At 50.1% G+C, this 23,953-nt stretch overlaps 1 protein-coding gene across 27 annotated transcripts in view; it reads left to right on the forward strand.

Moving 5' to 3' along the window:
- The window catches only part of osa (trithorax group protein osa), a 427,150-nt gene that overhangs the window by 274,626 nt on the left and 128,571 nt on the right, over positions 1 to 23,953 (forward strand). For 6 of the 27 annotated variants that reach the window (XM_069313023.1, XM_069313028.1, XM_069313030.1 and 3 more), the window contains one exon: positions 13,448 to 13,475. The exons of 20 other annotated variants lie outside the window; for them this stretch is intronic. The gene's annotated coding sequence lies outside the window, so the exon portion shown is untranslated. Of the gene's footprint in view, positions 1 to 13,447; positions 13,528 to 23,953 lie in introns of those variants that run through there. One more of the 27 variants, XM_069313042.1, reaches the window with a different exon arrangement.

A 23,953-nucleotide genomic window follows, 5' to 3' on the forward strand; every position in this document is an offset into this window, starting at 1 on the left:
AGTCAGTCAGCTGTCACGGGCTGCTTCCTGGGGGTGGAGGCATGGTCGAGGACCGGGCCGCGGGGACACTAAAGCCCCGAAATCATCTGAAGATAACCTCAAGATAACCCAAAAATTGTGTACAGCCGAGCTTAGATTTTGCTTCAAACTTGCCTAGAATTGTGGTACAGTCTATCTTCTTGAGGTTATCTTGAGATGATATCGGGGCTTTTAGTGTCCCCGCGGCCCGGTCCTCGACCAGGCCTCCACCCCCAGGAAGCAGCCCGTGACAGCTGACTGACTCCCAGGTACCTATTTACTGCTAGGTAACAAGGGCATCAGGGTGAAAGAAACTCTGCTTACCAGCCTAGGTAAGAATTGTGGTATAAAAAGTGCTTAACCTCGCGTTCTGAAAGTGAAAATATTCTTAAATGAATGTTATGTACCTCTGTAGTTTACACAAGTTTACTGTAAATTATTTCCCTGTGAGAGACGATCATGTTGATGGATGGTGTTGTGGTGGTATGATGTTTTGAGCGGAAATGTGAAGGTGTATCTGCTGCTGTTGTTGTTGAAGATTTGCTACCTGGAACAAAAAGTTCCAAGTAGCACGGGCTATGGTGAGCCCCCAGAAGGTTTAGCGTTTTGGGGCGGAGGGACTTGTGTTAGCGGGGGTGGGTGGATGTTGTTGTTTGAGATTCGCTACCTAGAGCAAAGTTCCAAGTAGCGCGGGCTATGGTGAGCCCGTAGTAGACTTAGGGTGGGTGGAGGCTAGCGCTTTGTTTACGTCAGACCGGGTGGGGGGGAGAGCACGGAATGTACACCGTTGTAAACTTTCATGTGGAGATGTGGGCTTTAGAGCTCTTCCTGGTGGTAAAAGATGCTTTAGGAGTATACCCAAGGTGGTGTACCCTCATCTGAAGCGTGGAGAGGACAACCAAACTGTTGAGGTTAGTCCTCGGTAGTCCCAGAAAGCGTCACTAATGTGGTGGTTTGAAATTCACGAAACCATGGCAATTTTTACGTTGGTGTCGACTGCGTTATAAAAACTCAAGAGATGCTTGGAGGAGTCTGGAAATGTCTTTTAAGTCTCACACTCCTGTTTTTCAAGTGTGACTTGAGTCAGTGTGTGTGTGTGTGTGTATGTGGAATGGTTCTTGAGTTGAAGTATTTACGTATAGGTTGATACTTGAGACTGTGGTGGTGATGTGTTTTGCTTGTTCTTGTTGATGCCGCTCTTGATGATGGTACTCTTGGATGATGCCGCTCTTGAAGATCATTAACATTTTGGGCGCCAAATGATTGCTATAAGTCCTACCAAAAAAACTTATATTATTGAAGTAGACAACTATACACACGTGCGTGCAAGTGTTGAGTATTCCCCCCCCCCCCCAGGCTGGGCTATTCCCCCCCCCCAGGCTGGGCTATTCCCCCCCCCCCCAGGCTGGGCTATTCCCCCCCCCCAGGCTGGGCTATTCCCCCCCCCCCCCCCAGGCTGGGCTCGGGGAGTGGAAGAACTCTGGAAACACTATCCAGGTATGGTGCAGGTATGTGCCTGCCTGGTGATGTGTAGTGAGAGCAAGAGGAGGGCGCGTATCTCTGCAACAGGATAGGTCTGGGTATTGGACCTGGTGATGGCAGTGTGAGGTGGTGGTGGTGGTTGTTTTTTTGATTCAGCTACTCGAAATAAAAGTTGGAAGTAGCACGGGCTATGGTGAGCCCGTAGTGGACTTCCCTGGCACAGGAGCGGGGCAAGTAGCACGGGCTATGGTGAGCCCGTAGTGGACTTAACCTGGCACAGGAGCGGGGCAAGTAGCACGGGCTATGGTGAGCCCGTAGTGGACTTCCCTGGCACAGGAGCGGGGCAAGTAGCACGGGCTATGGTGAGCCCGTAGTGGACTTACCTGGCACAGGAGCGGGGCAAGTAGCACGGGCTATGGTGAGCCCGTAGTGGACTTCCCTGGCACAGGAGCGGGGCAAGTAGCACGGGCTATGGTGAGCCCGTAGTGGACTTCCCTGGCACAGGAGCGGGGCAAGTAGCACGGGCTATGGTGAGCCCGTAGTGGACTTCCCTGGCACAGGAGCGGGGCTTCAATGTGAGGTGTGGAGGTGAATCTTTCTATGGGCACGTGACCCAGCAGCACCTCGCTCTGACCACCACGTCACCCTCACAAGCCTATCATCGTCACCCTTGTTATCACCACCTTCGTCACTATCACCCGTCACCACAAAGCAGCAACAGTGACGCAGTATGGTGAGTGGTCTTCGGGTAGAGGAGTTGTTCTCGTGGCATCAAGAGGAAAATTCCTCCATCATTGAGTATTTCGCTCACTGTGAGCCATTAACCCCGTCCACACCCCCTTCACACAGCTGGAAGTTTTGGCGGGAACTTGTGCGCGCTTACACTACGGCTCCGGCCTGGTACGAAGTTTCCCCCAAGTTTGAGCACAACTTAGAGAGATTCCTTACGTCAACTTTAGCCGCTACTTCCTTAGCTCTGCTTTAAGCCACCACCTCTGCAACTGGGATATTGAGACTGCAACATTTCTCTACACATGCATACTATACTGTGACCATGAGTTTGGTTACCTCAGACAAGGCTTGCACTCTAGTTTTTCTTTTGGGTGTAATATAAAAAGCAGAATGCCTAGTAGAGTGAGTGAGAGGGAGGGAGGGAGGGAGAGTGGTCTTAGCAACGGTTACTGCAACGGATCTCAAGTTCTGTCTGTTTGCGATTGATGGCAAAGGTAGGTGTGTGTGTGTGTGTGTGTGTGTGTGTGTGTGTGTGTGTAGGTTAGGATTGTGAAAGCTCTTCACTCACCTATGGTTGCGTGCTCATTAACCCACTACACTGTATGAAAGAGCACAGATCTCTCAGTCCATGCAGGATAGAAGAAAATGTATGGCCAGCATTGTATAAATGTATGACCTCTTCTGGCGTAGAAAATAAGTTTATGGGTGCGGTAACTTGCCTAGAACGCTTACACGAGGCCGAACTTCAGCTCCTGTTCTCTGCTTTATCATTTGATTCTTCTACTTGACTTGTTTGATTTAACTATGTAAATGTTCTTCAACTATGAATGGAGTTAATCTATATCTTCCCTCTCAGATTCATTCCATTTGATTTTCTTACATTGAAGTGTTTCCTTGCGTTCTTGAGGCTCAAGTCCAGTCGCGCGCCGGTGTTAGGTTACTAGTGGGCATGCCCTCCTCACCTGTTGCCCCCGTGCACCTGGATCAGCTGATTACCCTCCCTCGGCGGCCCCCTACCCCTGGGCCCCAGCTGGCTGGGACCCCACGTGTATCCTGGCAGCAATGTAAACAAACCTTGGCTGAGAGAGTTGTTGTCCATTCGGGGGGATTCCCCAGCGGAGTTCGTTGATTCTCACCTCACTGCTATAGCTTGCCAAGGGTTCTCCCACCCCCCCCTCCCTCCCTGTCTCCTTATCCTTCCTTGCTCTCATTCTCCCTGTCCTTATCCTCCCCATCTGGCCCCCCTCCTCTCCTTCTAGACCCTCCCTGTCTCTCCTTATCCTTCCTTGCTCTCGTTCTCCCTGCCCTTATCCTCCCCTTCTGGTCCCCCTCCTCTCCTTCTAGACCCTCCCTGTCCTACCACTCCTCTCGTTGCTAACTAGTTTCTGCGCGCCAGATTCTGCACTATTACTCACCGTCCGGAACCGTGCAGGAATGATATTTCATTCAGTGATTGGTAAGTAGTGGTGGGGCTGGCGAGAGCCAGTGTTTGAGCTGGGCTGAGAGGGCTGGGTAAATATCACGGGTGTGGATGTGTTGTCTTGGTGGTCTCTATTTCCTTCCAAGGTTCCTTAATGCTTGCAACGGGACCAAGTGACCTTGGATGACGGTGGTGGAGCTGGTGACGTCAGCAGCTATCGTTGTGCTGGGGGTTACAGTGGAGGTGTTAGTGGCTGTGCCATTAATGGGTTGATTATACAGTTGCGAGGATTGGTTGGGGTTAAAAGTATTTTATTTTTGTCTGATTTAAGGATCCCTGGTAGTGGAGGGGTGGTCAGCCAGATTGTCGTGGCTGCGGTGTTTGGACCCTACACAACCATTTGACAAACCTCTACATCGTTCCTCATTTAAGGCGGCTTTGTTTACACTTATTAAACACTTTACGAGCATGGAAAGTTCACACTCCGGGGTTGTTATTGTTGTAACCAACGGCCGTGATGAGATAAGATGTACGGGGATCGAAAATGGACGAGTTCATGAATCCAGGCCCAGGATAAAGTGCCGGACCAACCGGGCTGTGGTGGGTATGTGGGCCTGCGGGCCGCTCCAAGTAACAGCCTGTTGTATCAAGCTCTCACAAGTCTAGCCTGGCCTCGGGCCGGGCTTGGGGCATAGAAGATCTCCCAGAACCCCATCAAGCAGGTATTTTATAACTCATTACACAGAGATCACACTAACGTGATGCATCAAATGAACAAATCCACAAGGGCCGTGACGAGGATTCGAACCTGCGCCCGGGAGCATCCCAGACACTGCCTTAATCGACTGAGCTCAGTTCAGGTATTTTATATAAACATCAGGGACCGTCTACACGTGAGAGGGCATGACTAGCGGATCTCTTTCGGTGTTCAACAGAAAACTTGATCAGTACCTTTAAAAGGTACATGATCAACCGGGCTGTGGTTCATATATCAGGCTGCGATCAGTAGCGTCCAACAGTCTTCTTGGTCAAGCAGGTGTGGTCCAAGACATCTGCCGGAACATTGACACTCGGAACAACATTCAATGTAAGCAAGGTGACGCTGGTGGGTACAGGAACAGACGACTGCTCACTCCTGTTGTTGTTAAGATTCAACTGCTGTGAACAAAACTTTCCGAATAGCACGGGCTCTGGTGAGCCCGTAGTGGACTTACCTGGCACAGGAGCGGGGCAAGTAGCACGGGCTATGGTGAGCCCGTAGTGGACTTACCTGGCACAGGAGCGGGGCAAGTAGCACAGGGCTATGGTGAGCCCGTAGTGGACTTACCTGGCACAGGAGCGGGGCAAGTAGCACAGGGCTATGGTGAGCCCGTAGTGGACTTACCTGGCACAGGAGCGGGGCAAGTAGCACGGGCTATGGTGAGCCCGTAGTGGACTTACCTGGCACAGGAGCGGGGCAAGTAGCACGGGCTATGGTGAGCCCGTAGTGGACTTACCTGGCACAGGAGCGGGGCAAGTAGCACGGGCTATGGAGAGCCCGTAGTGGACTTACCTGGCACAGGAGCGGGGCAAGTAGCACGGGCTATGGTGAGCCCGTAGTGGACTTACCTGGCACAGGAGCGGGGCAAGTAGCACGGGCTATGGTGAGCCCGTAGTGGACTTACTGGCACAGGAGCGGGGCAAGTAGCACGGGCTATGGTGAGCCCGTAGTGGACTTACCTGGCACAGGAGCGGGGCTGTGGCTGACTCCTCTTAGCAGAAGCTGAAGTAGTTGAGTGGGAGTACCTATCAGTGGGAGTACCTCCCTCTACCACACGATAAGTACCTGTACACAAGGTTTGAACACACATGTATATACATATAGTACAAATAGTAAAATATATACAGTATATATATATTATAAAAGAGTCAAATAGTAAAGACAACAAGGATCTTGTTGTCTGCTTGAGAATCAATCATGCTGTTCACGTTAGAAGTATATGACGTCAGCATACAACCTAATGGCTATCTTGAGGTTATCTTGAGATGATTTCTGGGCTTTAGTGTCCCCGCGGCCCGGTCCTCGACCAGGCCTCCACCCCCAGGACAGCTGACTAACACCCAGGTACCTATTTTACTGCTAGGTACCAGGGGCATAGGGTGAAAGAAACTCATACCCATCAACCAGGTATCATTCAGTTCATGCATTCAGAGACCAATATGGGAAGGATTCCACAGGAGACCAACTCTGACTCCATCATTGATTACTTCATGATCTGTGTCTAGCTTGAGACACAAGCACGTCACAGTTATGCCTCGGGGAGCTGAGGGCAGTCAAGGAGGACAAGGAGTCACTTACAATTAACTTCACCCCCCCCCCTCCCTTTGCTGCCCCACCTTCCCCCCCCTTTCTATGTTTCTTCCTCGTCTGTGTTTCTTCCTCACATGCACACACACTCTTGTCTCGTTAGAAGTGTGTTGGCGTTAGCAATGTTCATGTGAATGTTCATGTCAATGTTCAGCGCGGAGGGCTGAAGGGAAGGGAAGGGAGGGAAGGGAAGGGAGGAAATCTGCAGGCTGGGAGAGGGGGGGGGGGGTGAGCGAAAGCGTGTGAAACAGAGCGTAACCGGACGGTGGTGGTGGTGCGGGCAAGAGGGACGTACCTGCCTTGCCTGGCATTACCTGAGCTATCAAAGATGCCGCCGCCGCGCACCTCGCTCTATTTATTGATGATTCTCTTGCTAATTGTCCACTGGCAAGAACCACCCTTAACGCCCCTTCATCTAAGGCACAGTTCTCAGGCGCTTCCGTGCGCGACGGCCATGGCGAAAGTGGCCGAGTTGTGAGGCGAATTAGTCAGCAGGTGTAGCGCTCAGGTGTGTGTGCTCCAAGTATCCCACGATAGAAAATAACATGAAAGGAAATTACAAATGTGGCAACAGGTTGCAGGAGTAGGTCACGTGACTGATGAGGTAAACAAAAGCCACGTGGTGCTTCTCATCTCGGGTTCGTCCCCCCTCTCCCCCCCTACTGCCACCACCTGGGGGGGGGGGGGCTCTCCAGGGGGCGGGGGTCGAGGGAAGGTAATATTACTCAGCTAGTGATAACGGCAGTGCGGCGCTCGTTTGATAAAGCTGGTTAGGGGAGAGGGGATATGGGGAGGGGGGGGGGGTCTGGTATGGGGGAGGGGGGAAGGGGGGAGGCAGACGTCAGAGACTGAGCAAGGATATGATGCTGGACCACACTACACTAGCCGGATGAAACTCTAGCATTCGGCACCACGTGTGTGTGTGTATGTGTGTGTGGGTGTGTGTGTGTGTGTGGGTGTGGGTGTGTGGGTGTGGGTGTGTGTGTGTGTGTGTGTGTGTGTGTGTGTGTGGGTGTGGGTGTGTGTGTGTGTGTGGGTGTGGGTGTGGGTGTGTGGGTGTGGGTGTGTGTGTGTGTGTGTGTGTGTGTGGGTGTGGGTGTGTGTGTGTGTGTGTGGGTGTGGGTGTGTGGGTGTGGGTGTGTGTGTGGGTGTGGGTGTGTGTGTGTGTGTGGGTGTGTGTGTGTGTGGGTGGGTGGGTGGGTGGGTGTGTGTGCTCACCTACTTGTGCTTGCGGGGGTTGAACCTTGGCTCTTTGGTCCTGCCTCTCAGCTGTCAATCAACTGGTGTACAGGTTTCTGATTCCTGTGTGGTCATATCCAGATGTGTTTGCGGGGATCGAGTTCTTTATTTGTTTTTGTTGTGTTCTAATGACTCCTCTACATTTGTAGTTGTTCACAGCTTAATGGGTTAAGAACTTGGTTTTCGGTGATTGCTCTACTTTTATAGCTTGATGGATAGCCAACATATCGTTAAGTATATTCTTATTAAGTATATCTTTTCTTATTAAAGTTATAATGTCATTGTTTTTTCTAATTGTCAAAGAAGTTCCAGTTTCTCCATTCTGATAATCAGAAGATTGATGGTAACTCAGGTTTATATACAATGTTTTAACATTTTATAAAATAAAATAAATTGGTTAGAAAGGCGAGGTCCAAGAGCTAATAGCTCGACTCTGCAGACACAAATAGTAAACACACACACACACACACACACACACACACACACACACACACACACACACACACACACACACACACACACACACACACAAATTATGAGAAGAATCAAGACAGATGATGATAGACAGAGACTACAGGACGACCTGGACAGGCTGAAGGAATGATCTAGAAAATGGCTACTAATGTTCAACTCAGGAAAGTGCAGAGTAAAGAAATTAGGCGAAGGGAGCAAAAGGCTGAACACAAGGTACCATCTGGGAGGTGAAATCTTAGAGTCAAATAGAGAGAAAGATCTGGGGGTTGATATCACACCGAACCTGTCCCCAGAGGCCCACATTAATAGGATATCATCAGCGGCATATGCTAGACTGGCCAGCATAAGAACTGCCTTTAGAAACTTGTGTAAGGAATCGTTCAGGACCCTGTATACCACTTCTGTAAGACCAATCCTGGAATATGCAGCTCCAGCCTGGAGTCCATACCTAGTTAAACACAAGACAAAGTCAGAGAAGATTCAGCGGTATGCCACCAGGCTCGTCCCGGAACTGACAAGTATGAGCTACAAGGAAAGATTAAAGGAGCTAAAACTCGCGTTCCTGAAAGACAGAAGAGTAAGGGGAGAAATGATAACCACCTACAAAATTCTCAGGGGAATTGACAGGGTGGACAAAGACAAAACTTCAGCACGGGCGGAACATAACAAAGGGACACAGGTGGAAACTGAGTACCCAGATGAGCCACAGAGACTAACCTTTTCAGTGTCAGAGTAGTTAACAGATGGAATGCATTAGGCAGTGATGTGGTGGAGGGCTGTTTACAGGAGCTGCTCCAAGCGGCCCGCAAGCTTGGCCTGTTGGACCAAACTCTCACAAGTCAAGCCTGGCTTCGGGCCGGACTTAGGGAGTAGAACAACTCCCAGAACCCCATAAACAGGTAAGCATTACCTTGGGGCAACACAAATCAGATACAAGTCCATGGCCTTCAATAATCCTAAATTCTAGGAAGCCGACAAATTTACCCCTCTCAAAAGAGGGGACATTGACCCATGGCTTTTAAAAAGTACGCAAGGAAGCTGACTGCCAGGGGCTCCTTCCACAGACTTCTAAATGCTATTCTTATGATTTGACTTAATTTTCAATTGGCCAATTTCACGCATGCAGCGTGAAATTGCTACTGTTGCTGTTTTTATGTGAGCCTCTAGTGCTAGGTGTCTGCCTTAACTTTTGGCTCCTCATTCGAGGTTTCGGTGAAATGTTTCCCTTTCATTTCATGTTCTTTAATGGACCAGTCTTGCTCCTTCCTCAATTCATATTACCTTACATTTGTCTGGGTTGAAGTTGAGTAGCCATTTCATGCTAGCATTCCTACACCTCTTTACTGCACTATCTCTGTATTCTGATAATAAATCTGCATTAGTCATTGATATGAATGCATGAACCCAGCGAGGGAGGCTTCATGTGACCCCCCCCCCTTCTTCCTCACTTTAAGGCCCAACCCAAGCACTTGGGGTGGACGGTAGAGCGACGGTCTCGCTTCCTACAGGTCGGCGTTCAATCTCCATCCGTCCAAGTGGTTGGGCACCATTCCTTCCCCCTCGTCCCATCCCAAATCCTTATCCTGACCCGTTCCCAGTGCTATATAGTCGTAATGGCTTGGCGCTTTCCCCCTGATAATTTCCTTCCTTCCTGACCGTAACCTCTCTCTACTATTTTCACATCCTTGTTACCACGCACTTGAGTCTAAAGTTTATAATTTAGAAGTCTCTTTGTTTCTAAGGTCTCGTGATTATTTAAGGAGACGATCTTCTTGTCCTTTCCATTCTTAATGTGTCACTTGTAAGTTTTTCACAAAGGCTCATTAGCCTTCTCTGAACAGGTTTGCGTGTTAAAGCTAGTGGGCCTGCGGTCTGCTCCAAGCAACAGCTTGCTGGATCAAGTTGTCGCGAAGACAAGTCTGGCGTCAGGCAGGACTTGAGGATTTGAACAACCAAAAGCCACTCCTGGTATACTCTAGGTATACTCACCTAATTTGTGCCTGCTGGACCGAGAGTATGCGCATGTTATCTAGCAAGGAGTTTACAGCACTGAGCCTCAGCTCCTGGGCCCTGTGGGTTTACCAACTCTCGGTCGTCTAATGCAGCGACACTCGATTTGCTCATTTCATGCTCTATCTGGTTTTAAAACTATTATTAACGGTAACCTCTAATATCACTCCAATTGCTTCCTGCTATTAACTAACATTAAAGAAGGGATCTTTCACTGAAGTAATCTCATCTGGCATCCTTGTGGGTCATCTTCTCACAAGTCAAGCCTGGCCTCGGGCCGGGCTTGGGGAGTAGAACTTCCAGAACCTCATCAACCAGGTATATGTGGGCCTGCGGGCCGCTCCAAGCAACAGCCTGGTGGACCATACTCTCACAAGTCAAGCCTGGCCTCGGGACCGGGCTTGGGGAGTAGAAGAACTCCCAGAACCCCTTCAAGCAGGTATCTGCGTGTCCAGCTTCCATGCTCTAGGTGTTCTCTCCATGAATTGATGAAGATTAAGCCACCCAAAAGGTAGCACGGGCATGAATAGCCCGTAAATGGTGGCCCTTTTGAGCCATTAACAGTATCAAGAGCTGATACTGGAGATCTGTGGAGGTGCGACTGCACCCTGCGGAGAGGTCGTGACCTCTGAACCAAATGGTGGTTGTTGTTTTAAGATTCGCTACTGGGAACGAAAAGTTCCAAGTAGCACGGGCTATGGTGAGCCCGTAACTTACCTGGCACAGGAGCGGGGCATGTACCTGGAGTGGGTTCTGGGAGTACTTATACTCCCTAAGCTCGGCTTGAGATCAGAACTGACTGGTAATAATTTGGTCTTAAGACTGTTGCTTGGAGCGGCCCACATACCCACTACGTCTCCCAGGATAGTCAGAGTAAAATCACTCTTGAACCCACTGCAGGTATACTGTAGATATATCCCAGGTATAACCTGGATTAGATGTAGAGGAAGGGCGTAGTACTGCGGTGAGTTGTTTTGAAGTGGGTGTAGAGGAGCTTGGGCAGGTGGTGGTGTGTAGGACATTAGTATGTGAGGATGTGGCCGCTCAGGACAGTATCCGGACACACACTTGATGAATACATAATAGAGGCTGGCTGGTGCATATATACATACATACATTTTTGCGAGCCAGAGAGACAGACAGACATACCGATAATGATTCAGAGAAGTGGTAGACACCGACTCTCTTTTTTTCTACGTGACACTGAGAATTGACCAGAGAGATACAGGCCAAGTCATTCTGTAGACGTTTGCCGTGAAAAATGGCGAGCGGAAATATAAAATTGGTCACATCTATCTGGTGTTGGTTCCTGGGATCAATGTCCGGTCTGTGACCAGGCCTCGTGGGCAACCAACCTCTTTAGAGGCAGCAGCTGGTGCTGCTCCTCGCGGTCTCACGTGCAGGCGCCGTGCGTGGTGTGACTGACCAAGTTGATAACACTGTTGCAGTGAAGGGAGCCGGTCGGCCGAGCGGACAGCACGCTGGACTTGTGATCCTGTGGTCCTGGGTTCGATCCCGGGCGCCGGCGAGAAACAATGGGCAGAGTTTCTTTCACCCTATGCCCCTGTTACCTAGCAGTAAAATAGGTACCTGGGTGTTAGTCAGCTGTCACGGGCTGCTTCCTGGGGGTGGAGGCCTGGTCGAGGACCGGGCCGCGGGGACACTAAAGCCCCGAAATCCTATCAAGATAACCTATCAAGATCAAGAAGGTGAACTTAGCCTCGGGTATTGGTTGTATTGCAGTGCATGTCTGCAGTGAAGGACCACAGTTATGGAAGTGAATAGCAACGATACGCTGAAATAGCAGGGCATGGAGGCCTGGTCGACGACCGGGCCGCGGGGACGCTAAGCCCCGGAAGCACCTCAAGGTAGCACTGAAACCACAACCACACGATATATTCACGGAGAAAATATTGAGGGGCCACACAGGGGGATTTTATGAATGAAGTGAATGATGAGAGAGTAATGAACTACCGCATTCCTACAGTGAAGACTATAATACTGTCTCCCATGTGTGGAGTTGGAACCAGTCCCTTTAATATCTTCCAGGTGCAAATTAGTATGTATCTTGCCTGCTTCGTAGAGAATACAGATTAGATTTTTTGTTGGGAGTGGTCCCAATAATTTTTGTATTTTATTGAGTGGATTCATGTTGTAAAAGATGTTTGTACGCTCTCTAGGTTAGCAATCTCACCAGCTGTAAATGGGACTGTTATTGTGCAACAATATTTTAACCTAGAGAGCTCTAGTGCCTTGAAAGGTATTATCATTGATATGGTATTGGCCTGGTGGACCAAACTCTCACAAGTCAAGCCTGGCCTCGGGCCGGGCTTGGGGAGTAGAAGAACTCCCAGAACCGCATCAAGCAGGTATTCTCTCAAGCACAATCAGCCTCTGGTTAAATGATTGTGTACGTGCCCATGTTTCAGATAAAGTTGACCTCCCTGCGCTTAGCACATGCCTTGTGGCTATCTTGTGCAGCTTCCGGGGATCAACGGCTCCGCGGCCCGATCTCCGACTAGGTCACCCTGTTGTTCAACCAGGCTGTTGGACCTGCAGGCTCAGCCTTCATGGTTGTGGCGGTGCGCCAACATGCGGCCCATGCGGCTTCATGGTTCATGAGTAGAAATACTAATATGTACACGAATGTACTTGTTGTTATTAATGTATATTGGGGCCAGTAAGGTGTTTGTTTCTTGCTTTCGTAAGGGATCTGTCATTTGTGGCATTGATCTGGAGATTGTCAGCACGTGACACTGGCTTGGTGTGGGGGAGTGGAGCAGGCTTGGTGTGGGGGAGGTGGAGCAGGCTTGGTGTGTGGGGGAGGTGGAGCAGGCTTGGTGTGGGGGAGGTGGAGCAGGCTTGGTGTGGGGGAGGTGGAGCAGGCTTGGTGTGGAGGGCGGGGATGTCACAGGCTTGGTGTGGAGGGTGGGGATGTCACAGGCTTGGTGTGGAGGGCGGGGATGTCACAGGCTTGGTGTGGAGGGCGGGGATGTCACAGGCTTGGTGTGGAGGGCGGGGATGTCACAGGCTTGGTGTGGAGGGCGGGGATGTCACAGGCTTGGTGTGGAGGGCGGGGATGTCACAGGCTTGGTGTGGAGGGTGGGGATGTCACAGGCTTGACGTAGCAGAGCTGGCTGTTCTGAAGTACCAGTAACAGTCAAACATTTGGTTTGCGTTCCAAGTTGAGTTTCAGTGGGCAGGCATAAATCAGTGGGGGATAGCGGGTAATGGTGCTAGGAATATGAATAAGCCGATAACGCATGCAGAATGCAAAGCGTGCAATAATTCACTTGGAATGGGAAGCATTCAATAATTGGAATGGGATTGCAAGCATTCAGTTATACGCTCGGGATGAGAGGCATTTGATTCGCTTTGAGTGTGGGTTTGCCCTGATTTCCTTGAAATTGGAGCTCTCAATAATTCTCTTTGAATGCAAGTAAGTTGATTCGGTTTGAATATGATCTGATCTGACCTAGTGGAAATTTGCGTGAAATATCATTTGAAATGTGAAACGACATGTGAATCGTAATTTTGATTCATGGGATTTTACAAATAGACATTTCTCAGTCTAGGATTTACAAATCAGTGGATTTGAACATTAAGGAAATATGCAAGTTTCTAGTTCTTATTCTCAAGTCTTGTTGTGTTTAAAAAAATGCTTATAAATGTTACAATTTACAGTATTAAGGATAATTATCTAATTGGTTTTTTTGTTGATACAGGTGCGGCGTTCAGGAGAGACTTCCACTGGTAAATACATCATTCTGAACACACCGAAGCCCTCACCGAATTGCTCCTTGTGGTAGTTAGGAAACAATTATTTTTCCTATTTATTCAACAATATATTATGTCAAGTATAGTATACTTGTATAGTATAGTATATAGTCAAGTATAGTATCAAGTCAAGTCTTGTATAGTTTCTTTATTTTATAGTTTAAATAAGAAACAATAAGAAAAATTGGGTAAAATTTAATTCATTATTTTAATTTAATTCAATTTTTATTTATTTATTTTAATTCAATTTCTTAAAAATAAGAAATTGGGTAAGGCCCAATTTTTATAGTTTATATAGTTTGTAGTTGATTAGTATTTAATTTCTATCGTGTGATGGGTTTGGGATCAATGTCCTCTGGGGCCTGTGATCAGGTGTTGTGATCCATCAGACTATTTTAGACACCGCGGCTCGCAGTTTGACGTATGTGAATGACCGCCTGGTTAGTGAGGCTATTGATATTACAATTGTCTTTGTATAAACTGATAAAATGTCTACACGACCATCAGTGTTGTTATGTACAGTGTATTTGTGAATGTTGTTTAGTGTCTGGTGTTAGTTGTTATCAATAGGTTCTTGGTCTGTGTTACACTGTTGTACACCTGTTGGTGTTACACTGTTGTACACCTGTTGGTGTTACACTGTTGTACACCTGTTGGTGTTACACTGTTGTACACCTGTTGGTGTTACACTGTTGTACACCTGTTGGTGTTACACTGTTGTACACCTGTTGGTGTTACACTGTTGTACACCTGTTGGTGTTACACTGTTGTACACCTGTTGGTGTTACACTGTTGTACACCTGTTGGTGTTACACTGTTGTACACCTGTTGGTGTTACACTGGTGTATACAAACACAAGTGTATGTACAGGTTTGCGGTGTTACGTTTACAATTGGTCACATCGGTTTGTGGAGCCGATCTCAAGATAAGTAGGGCTAGAGTAGTTTGCTTGCGTGAGGGGGGGGGGGGGATTCTCCAACCCCATGACCGCCCGAGTGGTGTGTGAGAGCTTGAGGTTATCTTGGGGTTATCTGGAGATGATGTTGGGAGAGGCGTGTGTGTTGATATGGCGGCCAAGACCCAGCGCCCTGTCGGTCGACATTACCTGTGATATCCTCTGGCAGCCCAGCCACTTGCCAGCTCTTTCCGCATTGTCGGAGGAACAAAAAAAAAGAGTTGAGTAATAGTATGTCCGGGGGGGGGGGGAGGGGAGGAGGTGGGAGGGGGGGGGGTGATGTTTTGGTTCCCACAATTGCGTGATGACCTTGACCTTTTAACCCCCCCCCCTCCCCCTCCTCCTGCTGGCGGTGATAATTATTGGTGTTATGATGGTAGTTTGGCAGGTGATCCCCTTCACCCTCCTTACCTACCATCCCCACCCCCCCCTACTACCCCCCCCCCTCCCTCCCTCCCACTACCTCGACCCCTCCACCAGTCGTGTTCACGCTGAAAGAGCTGTCTTGACTCTCTTGTTTTCTCTGCCCTTCCCTTCGCCCTTCCCTTCGTCTCTCCGCCCTTCCTTTGTCTCTCCGCCCTTCCTTTGTCTCTCCGCCCTTCCTTTGTCTCTCCGCCCTTCCCTTCTCTCCGCCCTTCACTTTTCTCCGCCCTTCCCTTATCTCCGCCCTTCCCTTATCTCCGCCCTTCCCACTCCAGGTATACTCGAGGTAATGGAGTACATCCCAAGGTGGTGGTGGTGGTGTTGGGAGGTAAACAGCTGCTGGTAATGTACGGACCAATAGACCTTCCGCAGGTAAGGTAATTCTGGTGTACGTGAGTGCCGCTTGCCTCTTGTGATGTCACCTGTCGTACCCGAAGGGAGGTGGGGGGGGGGGGGGGCGCTCCGGGTACCAACTAATCCCTCGCGACGGATAATTCGTAGTAATAAGCTTTTTGGACCGGATTTGTTAGATAATGCTAATGGTGGGGAGACACACACACACACACACACACACACACACACACACACACACACACACACACACACACACACACACACACACACACACACACACACCCACCCACCCACCCACCCACCCACCCACCCACCCCAGCTGTTGAAAACTGTCCCAGTTGTTGTTGTTGATGATTCAGCTACTGGGAGCTGAATTGCAAGTAGCACGGTCTATGGTGAGCCCGTAGTGAACTTACCTGGCACAGGAGCGGGGCTGTAACTCTGAACTGTCCCGGGTCAAGGACCTATGATATACAAGTCCGCCAAGGATGTGGAACACGCGATATCTTAATGGGGGGCTGGGGGAGGGGGAGGTGCTATTTTAGGGCTTGGCATATGAGGTGGTGGGTGGGGGTGTTGAGGGGGGGGGGGTGATCACTGTCTGTGGCTGGCCTGTCTTCTGTCTCTTACTTTGTTGTTCTTTACTCTCTCTCTCTCATCCCCCCCCCTTTCTTCCTCCCTCTCTCTCTCCCTCACTCACCTTCCTCCTCCCTCTCTCCCTCAATCCCCTTGTTCCTCCCCTCCCTCCCTCAGCCCTCCCCTTCCTCTCCCTCCCCCTTCCCTCCCTCCCCCTTTCCTTCCTCTCCCTTTCCTTCCTCTCCCTCCCCTTCCTCTCCCTCCCCCTTCCCTCTCCCCCCCTCCCTCTCCCCCCTCCCTCCCCTCCCTCAGCCCTCCCTCTCCCCTCCCTCTCCCCTCCCTCTCCCCTCCCTCTCCCCTCCCTCTTCCCCCGCCCACCCGGCCAGGATGGGCTACCCGCGGGGGAAAAAAGCAGGTTAGGTGATAAAGAAACAAAAAAATGAGAGCATTCTTGGCATATTTATACTGTGAGTAGCCAAGCCTGGCTGGCTGCGGAGACACCCTTACCCGGCACTCCTTCTCCCTCCCCTCCTAGCCCAGCCCCACTCACTCCCCTCTCTCTCTCCCCCCCACTCCCCCCTCACTCTCCCCCCCACTCCCCCCTCACTCCCCCCTCACTCCCCCCTCACTCCCCCCTCACTCCCCCCTCACTCTCCCCCCTCACTCTCCCCCCACTCTCTCCCCCCACTCTCTCCCCTCACTCTCTCCCCTCACTCTCCCCCCACTCTCTCCCTTTTCACTTGCAGCTCCGTGCAAAACAGAGCAAGTTTAACTTAGCTACCAACCGGGCTGTGGTGGGTATGTGGGCCTGCGGGCCGCTCCAAGCAACAGCCTGGTGGACCAAACTCACAAGTCAAGCCTGGCCTCAGACTGGGATTAGGGGAGTAGAACAACTTCCAGGAACACACTTCACGTACAGTCCAGGTACGTACACGTGTACGTACACACACACAAACACACACACACACACACACACACACACACACACACACACACACACATACAAACATACATATACTTACATATACACATATCGTTTCAGCAAGGCGGACAGCTGGCCTGCTCATAACTATTCTCTCCATTTCTACACTTGTTCCTTCACCTGTACCTCTCCGTCTTCTGTGCCAAACCCCCCCCCCCCCGCCCCCGCCCCCCCCCCCCCGCCCCCCTTCCAACGCCAAAACGCTGAAAAAGTGGAATTAGATCAGCAACAGGCGCGATTATGTTTTGTTTTTCTTTTTATTTGTTTAATGGGAAAAGTTGGGGGGGGGGGGGAGTTCCCGACGTAAATAGTTTAGTTCAAAAATCGACCTTTTTCTTCTGTTGGAAACACATCGCCGCCTTGTGTGACTTACGTGTTGTTCTTATGGAGTAGCGTAGTGTGTGTGTGTGTGTGTGTGTGTGTGTGAGTGTGAGTGTGAGTGTGAGTGTGAGTGTGAGTGAGTGTGTGTGTGTGTGTGTGTGTGTGTGTGTGTGTGTGTGTGTGTGAGTGTGAGTGTGTGTGTGTGTGTGTGTGTGTGTGTGTGTCTGTGTGTACACATGACCTTGACCTTCAAGTATTGGCGGGACTCCCCGTTGAGATGATTAGTCAGCGGTGTAACCCATTCATTGCTCCCCCCCCCCCCCCGGTCTCCTCTCCGTTTTATCACCTCCCAAACTCTCCCTGCCCTCTCCTCCCCCTCTCCCCTCCCCCCTCTCTTCCCCCCTCTCTTCCCCCCTGCCGTCCTCTCACCACCCAGGAAAATGAAAATAGCGGATAATGTCACGACTACAAGAAGGGAGGAAGGGAGAGAATTATCAGGAGAAAGCGTTGTTGTTATAGATTCAGCTACTCGGAACAAGTTCCAAGTAGCACGGGCTATGGTGAGCCCGTAACTTACCTGGCACAGGAGCGGGGCAAGTAGCACGGGCTATGGTGAGCCCGTAACTTACCTGGCACAGGAGCGGGGCAAGTAGCACGGGCTATGGTGAGCCCGTAGCTTGCCTGGCACAGGAGCGGGGCAAGTAGCACGGGCTATGGTGAGCCCGTAGCTTGCCTGGCACAGGAGCGGGGCAAGTAGCACGGGCTATGGTGAGCCCGTAGCTTGCCTGGCACAGGAGCGGGGCAAGTAGCACGGGCTATGGTGAGCCCGTAGAGGACTTACCTGGCACAGGAGCGGGGCAAGTAGCACGGGCTATGGTGAGCCCGTAGAGGACTTACGTTGCACAGGAGCGGGGCAAGTAGCACTGGCTACGGCGAGCCCGTGGTGGACTTACCTGGCACAGGAGCGGGGCAAGTAGCACGGGCTATGGCGAGCCCGTGGTGTACTTACCTGGCACAGGAGCGGAAGGTGATGAGAAATCGCCAAGCCATTATGACTATATAGCACTTGGATGGGATAAGGATTTGGGATGGGACGGGGAAGGGGGGGGGGGTATGGTGCCCAGCCACTTGGACGGTCGGGGGATTGAACGCCGACCTGCATGAAGCGAGACCGTCGCTTTACCGTTCAGCCCAAGTGGTTGGGCTGGTCTATTGACCGATAACAAGTGATGCTGCCCCCCCCCCCCCCCCCCCGGAGACGGGTTGCTAGATTACCTGCTTGATGGGGTTCTGGGAGTTCTTCTACTCCCCAAGCCCGGCCCGAGGCCAGGCTTGACGTGTGAGAGTTTGGTCCACCAGGCTGTTGCTTGGAGCGGCCCGCAGGCCCACATACCCCGGCGCAGATTGGGCTACAAATAGCGAATTGGGCTACAAATAGCGAATTGGGCTACAAATAGCGAATTGCGCTACAAATAGCGAATTGGGCTACAAATAGCGAATTGGGCTACAAATAGCGAATTGGGCTACAAATAGCGAATTGGGCTACAAATAGCAAATTGGGCTACAAATAGCGAATTGGGCTACAAATAGCGAATTGGGCTACAAATAGCGAATTGGGCTACTTTTGAGAGCGCCGCGCTCCCAAATATTTAATTTAGCTGCTTGCGACTGTTTGGGCTAATTTAAATGCAAGTTGGGCTAATTTGGCCTATTAATGTTAAGAAATTCAATGATTATTTATGCTTTTATAATGTAATGTGCACAAATCACAGCCACGTCCAACAGCCTGATTGATTAGACCACTTACCACAGGAGGCTTGGTCGGAGACCGGCCCCCCTGGAGACATTGATCCTAGGAACGTTGGAAAGACAAAGTAACCGCAAGGCAAGGTAATCCTCACCAGGGCCCAGAGATTTCCCAACCTTAAATGTCATTAATACTTCATCCCAAAAGCTACACCTGGTTCCACAGATCTTCATTAAGGGGAGAACGTTATCTAGAAATTTACTGATTGATAAATGATGGGAAAGATCCCTTACAGTTAATACCTTTGTCAGGAAGACGATGGTTGGCAAGGAGCGGTAGTGTAAAGCTGCTGTTAGATCAGTGGGGTTCCATAGTTACAGCCCCACGCCTGTGCCAGATAAGTTACGGGCTCACCATAGCCCGTGCTACTTGGAACCTGTTCCGAGTAGCTGAATCTACTGAAATCTACTGAAACAACAAAGAGCAGGATCCTCTAACATTTCATTACCAAATAGCTTCTTCCTCTTGTGATAAATATGTTGCAAGACAACTATCTTCAGTGGCCTCTGATCCCCCCAATAAGCTACGTTTCACATGTCTCAGACCAGTCCTAAATGATTTTGAAAGTATGAATTGACTTTATCAAAAAGATGAAACGGATCAGTGTAGTCTTCACACTGCCTTAGAAAACTTCACTCTTGGAATACTCAGATTTTTTTTTTTTTTTTTTTTTTTTGAGATATATACAAGAGTTGTTACATTCTTGTAGAGCCACTAGTACGCGTAGCGTTTCGGGCAGGTCCCTGGAATACGATCCCCTGCCGCGAAGAATCGTTGTTACAACCAAGTACACATTTTACTGTTGCGTTAAACAGAGGCTACAGTTAAGGAATTGCGCCCAGTAAATCCTCCCCGGCCAGGATACGAACCCATGACATAGCGCTCGCGGAACGCCAGGCGAGTGTCTTACCACTACACCAGGGAGACTGTCCAATCGTGCATCCTCATCATGCAAAGCTTCATGTTAATTTGGACTACAATTCCATATATCTGCCCCCCCCCCCTGGAGAAAGTTGGCTTTGGTTACGATTTTTCAACACTTCTGGCCACTAACAGACAAAACAATTTTATAACCCAGGAAAAGTTTCAAAATATTCAAGAAAGATGGCATCATTTTTAGTGAGAGCTTGCAAAGAGCTTCTTTCTCGTATTCTAAGTAATGTTGAAACTTTCAAAAAGGTGACAAATCTGTCACCTATCATATGCCTTAGCTACACACGGCCACCATTTTCAGAACTTAGTACTAGCTGACCAATCTAACCTTAGTGAAATTGGAAGTCAGTGGCGCCTACCGTTAACTATTAACTGGTTCAACATTTGTGAGGGACAAATTCCAACATTTGGATTGTCACTTTGGACCAAGGCAATAACTGTCATGAACGCATCACATCACATGAGACCAGAAGGCATGGCAGGATGTGCAGAATACCCCCGTTGAAGAGCAGAGGTGCAACAGGTACTCTGAGAGAGAACTATCATCATCAGAGGCCCGAGACTGTTCAACACGCTTCCACTACACATAAGGGGCATAACTGGCCGACCCCTCACAGTGTTCAAGAGAGAACTATGAACATCAGAGGCCCGAGACTGTTCAACACGCTTCCACTACACATAAGGGACATAACTGGCCGACCCCTCACAGTGTTCAAGAGAGAACTATCAACATCAGAGGCCCGAGACTGTTCAACACGCTTCCACTACACATAAGGGACATAACTGGCAAACCCCTCACAGTGTTCAAGAGAGAACTATCAACATCAGAGCCCCGAGACTGTTCAACACGCTTCCACTACACATAAGGGGCATAACTGGCCGACCCCTCACAGTGTTCAAGAGAGAACTATCAACATCAGAGGCCCGAGACTGTTCAACACGCTTCCACTACACATAAGGGACATAACTGGCCGACCCCTCACAGTGTTCAAGAGAGAACTATCAACATCAGAGGCCCGAGACTGTTCAACACGCTTCCACTACACATAAGGGACATAACTGGCCGACCCCTCACAGTGTTCAAGAGAGAACTATCAACATCAGAGGCCCGAGACTGTTCAACACGCTTCCACTACACATAAGGGACATAACTGGCCGACCCCTCACAGTGTTCAAGAGAGAACTATCAACATCAGAGGCCCGAGACTGTTCAACACGCTTCCACTACACATAAGGGGCATAACTGGCCGACCCCTCACAGTGTTCAAGAGAGAACTATGAACATCAGAGGCCCGAGACTGTTCAACACGCTTCCACTACACATAAGGGACATAACTGGCCGACCCCTCACAGTGTTCAAGAGAGAACTATCAACATCAGAGGCCCGAGACTGTTCAACACGCTTCCACTACACATAAGGGACATAACTGGCCGACCCCTCACAGTGTTCAAGAGAGAACTATCAACATCAGAGCCCCGAGACTGTTCAACACGCTTCCACTACACATAAGGGGCATAACTGGCCGACCCCTCACAGTGTTCAAGAGAGAACTATCAACATCAGAGGCCCGAGACTGTTCAACACGCTTCCACTACACATCAGGGACATAACTGGCCGACCCCTCACAGTGTTCAAGAGAGAACTATCAACATCAGAGGCTCGAGACTGTTCAACACGCTTCCACTACACATAAGGGACATAACTGGCCGACCCCTCACAGTGTTCAAGAGAGAACTGGATAAGCACCGCCAAAGGATACCTGATATCAAAGATCAGGTTTTACTAATTTTTACTAATAATTCTACTAATTTTGTTTATTTTTTTCTCTTTCCCCATGCCCCCTCCCCCCCACACACAGGAAGCGGCCCGTAACAGTTGTTTAACTCCCAGTACCTATTTACTGCTAGGTAATAGGGGCATCAGGGTGAAAGAAACTGCCCATTTTATTTCTGCCATCACCGGGGATCGAACGTGGACCTTAGGATTACGAGTCCAGAGCGCTGTCCACTCGGCTGTCAGGTCCCCCCCCCAGTAGTACCTAATTGTGCTTGCGGGGGTTGAGCTCTGGCTCTTTGGTCCCGCCTCAAGTACTGTGTGTGTGTGTGTGTTGTAGCTAAGCTTGCTTGCTCTTGTCAGAAAGTGCGAGTGTTCGTAAGGTTGTACACATGTGTGTGAACACATATGGGTGTGTATAGAGGAAAAGGGAGATGGAATAGGGAGGAAGGAGGGACGGCGGCGTAGGGGCAGCGTCCTCAGAGCCAAGAATAGTGCGAGACACCGTGGGGGTCATGACCTTAATATGCCCTCTCTCTCTCTCTTCCATCATGCTGGCTCCTCTGCGTACAGCCTGGCTCTCGTGCTCGCGCGCGTGCACACGGCCCACGCCCACACACACGCTCCCCTCCCTCCCACACACGCTCCCCTCCCTCCCACACACGCTCCCCACCCTCCCACACACGCTCCCCACCCTCCCACGCCCACACCCTCCCCACACCCACACCCACACCCTCCCCACACCCACACCCTCCCCACACCCTCCCCACACCCTCCCCACGCCCTCCCCACGCCCCCCCACACACACACACCCTCCCCACACCCTCCCCACACCCACACCCTCCCCACACCCTCCCCACACCCTCCCCACACCCTCCCCACACCCTCCCCACGCCCCCACGCCCCCACACACCCTCCCACCATCATTCTCATACACTCACCCCTTTTTTGTTTAGGAGATCACTAAGCTCCATTAAATTCAATGCAGCTAAACACGTGTATTTATTTTATTTATTTATTTATTTATTTATTTATTTATTTATTTATTTATTTATTTATTTATTTATATATTCAAGAGTTCTTACGTTCTTGTACAGCCACTAGCACGCGTAGCGTTTCGGGCAGGTCCTTAATACTAATGTTCCCTGGAATACGACCCGCCAAATGGTTTAACAACCAGGTACCCATTTTACTGTTGGGTAAACAGAGGCTACAGTTAAGGATTGACGCCTAGTCAATCCTTCCCGGCCAGGATACGAACCCATGACAAAGGTCTCGCGAAACGCCAGGCGAGTGTCTTACCAATACGCCACGGGGGACACACACAAGGAAACATATATATATATATCAGATTTAGCACATATCTCGCCTTGCAATGATTTGGGTGCCTTCAATTACCCCCCCCCCCCCCCCCCCCCGTGCGTGCCTTTGATGTAATCCCGGCCACCTCTTGTCGCTTGATGGGTTTAAATCACAGGTGTTTGGTCTGTATAAACCATTGACCTCCCAATCTGTTTAAGGCACAAATCTCTAGTCCTCTATAAACCATTGACCTCCCAATCTGTTAAACCACAGACCTTGGACTTTTGGTCTACGTAATTGGTCTCCCAGTTTGAAATTGGGAGATTATGAAGTGTTCAAAAGAATAAACACGTGCCGCCCTTCCTGCCTCACAACATGTGTAATATGTGTCCGTTTATCTCGTGCCCCCTGGGGGGGGGGGGGTATTGCACAGTGTTCTTAAACCCAAAATGATGATATTCCATTATTTGTAAATGATATAGTGATGATTATACATTATACAGGTATTGCAGAATAGTGAGAGGGTGTATGCATTCATGCATATGCATACCAGGCCCGGCCAAGTTCAGGAGGGCCCCCGGGCAAGTTCAGGAGGGCCCCCCGGCCAAGTTCAGGAGGGCCCCCGGCCAAGTTCAGGAGGGCCCCCCGGCCAAGTTCAGGAGGGCCCCCGGCCAAGTTCAGGAGGGCCCCCCGGCCAAGTTCAGGAGGGCCCCCGGCCAAGTTCAGGAGGGCCCCCCGGCCAAGTTCAGGAGGGCCCCCGGCCAAGTTCAGTAAATTCGGTGAACTGAAAGAGCGATGCAGCTTACCTTTTTCCAGTTCCTTTCTGTGTTTTATTACCTGTAGTTTACCTGTTGTTGGTTCCGAGAGTTCACTTACTCCCCAAGTCGGGCCACCGGCCTGACTTCACATAATTTGATCTTAAAGTCTGTTACATGGAGCGGCGGCCCGCACACGCCCCCATACCCACTACAACCTGGTTGGTCTGGCATTTCCTGTAGGATATAGTTCAGTTGACTCTTGAACACAC

The sequence above is a fragment of the Procambarus clarkii genome, chromosome 74 (genome assembly GCF_040958095.1).
Source record: "Procambarus clarkii isolate CNS0578487 chromosome 74, FALCON_Pclarkii_2.0, whole genome shotgun sequence".
Lineage (NCBI taxonomy): Eukaryota > Metazoa > Arthropoda > Malacostraca > Decapoda > Cambaridae > Procambarus > Procambarus clarkii.